The following is a 3902-nucleotide window of genomic DNA, read 5'->3' on the forward strand; positions in this document are numbered from 1 at the left end:
GGGGGCCCAGCCGCGGCGCGCGCCGCCTCCTCGTGCTCGAGGAGTTCAAGACGGAGAAGAGGCTGTGCAAGATGTTCTACGCCGTCACGCTGCTCTTCCTGCTCCTCTGGGGGCCCTACGTCGTGGCCAGTTACCTGCGGGTCTTGGTGCGGCCCGGCGCCGTCCCCCAGGCCTACCTGACGGCCTCCGTGTGGCTCACCTTCGCCCAGGCCGGCATCAACCCCGTCGTGTGCTTCCTCTTCAACAGGGAGCTGAGGGACTGCTTCCGGGCCCAGTTCTCCTGCTGCCAGAGCCCCCGGACCACCCAGGCCACCCTCCCCTGCGACCTGAAAGGCATCGGCTTGTGAGGGGCCCCCCTGCCTCGTGCGCCCCACCCAGCCCTTCCCTCTGGCTCCGACCCTGATGTCGTCGCCCCCTCTTCTGCCCCCTTGTTAATTTTCTAAGCTGCCTTCAAAATGACTCTCAAAGCGGACACGCACTTGGATTGTACAGACTCCTTTTTTGGGGGGTGGGGGGAGGGATGGGTTTCGATGTTCCGGCCCCACCCCAGCTCCGCGCATTTGTCTTTCCGAGTGTATTTTCATCCTGACAATAGGCCTTGGAGTCTTTGTACTGGTACTGACGTCTTTTATTCCATGTGTTACTCTTTTTTTTTTTTTTTTAAATAAAGGCTAAACTAATTTTCTTCATGCAACGTTTCCTAAAGACCATGGCCAGTTTTCTACAGAAGCTATTTTTGACAACCTCAAGTGGCATTACATTTCGCAGTGAAGTAGAGGAACGTAGGGGACTTCACAAGTCTGGTTTCTTGAGGGTCTTCTGTGGGAAGCAGGAGAAAGCCAGGGGAAGGGGCTGGGCGAGGGGGGCTGGCGGAGGGGGAAATTGTCTTCAGCTCCCTCTGAGTTGCCGGCCGTGGGGTCCATGGTGCCGCTCCGGTTCTTTGAAAGTGTTGAAAACTTTGTTCGGTGTTGATAACGCATTTAAAGAGCAGAAACGGGAGTGTAAAGTAGCGAGGCAGTGTTTTTTAAGCAGTGGAAGTGACAAGATTTGTTTCCTACCTTACTTTATGCTACTAGGTATACGCATCCAGCAGCCGCCACTGCTCTCTGTATTATACCAATCTTGAGTGGAAACATTTCTGTAAAATTGTAACTTTTCAAAAGAGTAAAAGTGTTTTGGTTAGTGATGGTGTGGAGAAAAAAAAAACCAGTATTGCATGTTTTTTGTACTGATTGTGGTTCTCGGATTGGGAAGGCTCTGGGAAGCAGAGTACTAAGTCAGAACTGCTTAGGTATTTTTTTGCCAGTAAAAATGAAAATACGTTTATGGAAACAGCTTGTGCTTTGAGAAGCCCAGTTTTATTCTGTCTTATGAAACTAATTTCCACTTTGAAAACTGTTCTTTTGTTCATGGTGTAAATGAATGGAATGGAATGATAACTCTACTTCTACAAGACAAAGCATTTCCTTAAAATGTTTGCTAGGTTAAGCTGTGCTGTTCATCTGATGGGTGTTTTAAATTAATAACGACAACCATAATTTTAAATATTTGTTAGACACATGGTAATCTTAAATGGAAAGACTGAATTCTGCAAGTACTGTATAATATTTTTTGCTTATAATGCTACATTTTTATTAATGTACCTTCCGTTTTGAGGATTTATATCTGTATTTCTCTTTGCATTATACAAATATACCAGTATTTTCATTCTGGAGTGATTTCTTGTTGCTGTGGCTTAAGATTGTGGCTGGTACCAACACACTTCTAAATATGGTATTCATGTTCCATTATTCTTTTAGAGCATGCCTCTTTCGTCTAGTTGACCCTCAGAATATCTCAGACATTCGGAGTCTTGTTAAGATACAAGATAAAAATCTGCAAATCTTTTCTTTAAATGAAAGCAGTAGCATATATTCCTTTAAAATTCTTTTTATGAACATACGGAAAGGAGTGTGAGCAAAGAGATCATTTTGATAAAAACAATAACTAAATATGAGTACAGTAAATATGTTGAAATTTATTGTAGTTGCTCATAATATAAATTATTAGGTATTTACTCCAAGAGGGATATGTCATAATAAGTGGGTGTGGCCAGTCTATTTCTGATAAATGGTCAGCAGTAAGTCTTTTTTGTCTGTAGGAGACAGTCTGTGAAGATGGCCTCATATTTGGAAAAGCTAAGTAACAATTACCTTATTTCTCCCCAGGTCATGAGACCGGGTAGATGTTAATTATCCAACAGCCACTTGTCAGAAAACTCAGCTAACTCGAAGACAGAGAGACCCAGGAAGTAAACCTCTCCTCATCCAACCCTCCTCCCGCTCCCAGGGATCCAAGTTCAAAACAGTAGAACTCAGTAAGCCCATGTGATTTTCAGAATATTTAGCACCTGGCCTGGCACAGGGACTAAACCATGTGACCCCTGAACACCTTCAGCCTTACTCAGAAGCCTGACTGTGGAGACAACTGTTTAGACCAGTCCCTATATATGGATTTGAGTTCATGGATATTTTTTTACAGGAGAATCCATAAACCCGTGATTCTCAAGTTTTAATATTCATAAGAATTACCTGAAGTGCTTGCAGGATCCAGAGATTCTTATTAGGAGGGGTTGAGGTTGGACCCAAGAAAGAACATTTTTAAGAAGTGCACAGGCTGGCTGGAGATATACCAACAGGCCTTTGTTCAGACAAAGATTTACTTTACTATTTTATTTTTAAAAAATGTTTTGAGAGATTGAGTGAGGAAGCACAAGTCGGGAAGGGGCAGGGAGAGACAGACGGGGAAAGAGAACATTCCACACAGGCTCTGTGCTGTGAGTGCACAGCCCAACCCAGGACTCGAACCCGTGAACTGTGAGATCATGACCTGAGCCAAAATCAAGCATTGGACGCCAAACTGACTGAGCCACCCAGGCACCTCTCAGACGAAGGTTCACTTGAGATGTCATGTCTACAAATTCAGTTATCTGGTTTGGTTTTGTGGTGCTTTATTCTGATTGGGTGGGTGATTTCTAATGAGAGCGCAGGTGAAGAGTAATGAGAAATGACAGGCAATTGTAAAAAGAAACAGAAGAGCAAAGAGAGGCAGAGGATCGAGCTGCCGAGGGGAATAGTGTGTAGAGGCAAAAAGCCTCTCACCCTTCAACAGCTTTTTGGATCAATGAATCTATTAACATGTACTTTGATTGCTAATTAATAAAACATCATTAAAAAAAGTTTAGTTGTGTTTCAGAACACTCTAGTCATCATCGCAGGACAGGTACAGGTCTTTGGGGGAAGACTTCTATTAAAATATCACATTTGTTTATTTGAGAAGTTAATTTAGCACACCTCCACCCCCCTGCACTCTCAAGAGATAAATGGGTCATCACTGCACTTAAAGCAATGGAAAATAGATTTCTTGTATATAAATCTTCATCTGCATGACTGGCATGGAACTATTGGCTCAAAAATATGCATTTTTAGGTGTTTTGATATCCTATGTCTAAAAGCTTTGCAGAAAAAAAAGGCCATCTATTTACATTTCCACCTAACTGTTCCTTTTTAAAAAAAGGAAATATCTCAAGTGGGGAAGCATATAACAAACCAATAACCATAAAGACAAACAATAATCTCTCATTCACTATCCATCCTTGACAAATCTTGTCAATTTTTCCACGTTTGTTTCCCCTTTCCTTTTCTCTTCTCTCCCCACCCCCCTTTTTTTTTAACTTCTCCTTGATGCTTTTTGTTCCTCTTCTCTATTCCCTCTCCCCGTTCTTCTCTTTCTCCTTTTCCATTTTTTCTTTCTCTCTCTTTTTAAAACATATAAAATAAGGCACAATTATTTTTGGCAAGCCTTTCATCTCACCACTACCGCCCCCCAACTTCTCAAATGCCCTGCCCACTAAAAGATAACAG

The 3902-nt window shown here is 42.8% G+C and overlaps 1 protein-coding gene across 1 annotated transcript in view; it reads right to left on the minus strand.

Annotated features, from left to right (window-relative positions):
* The window catches only part of EIF4E3 (eukaryotic translation initiation factor 4E family member 3), a 78683-nt gene that overhangs the window by 73823 nt on the left and 958 nt on the right, over positions 1–3902 (minus strand). The gene's annotated exons all lie outside the window — the stretch shown is intronic.

Source organism: Crocuta crocuta, unplaced genomic scaffold, assembly GCF_008692635.1.
Source record: "Crocuta crocuta isolate KB4526 unplaced genomic scaffold, BGI_CrCroc_1.0 scaffold126, whole genome shotgun sequence".
NCBI lineage: Eukaryota > Metazoa > Chordata > Mammalia > Carnivora > Hyaenidae > Crocuta > Crocuta crocuta.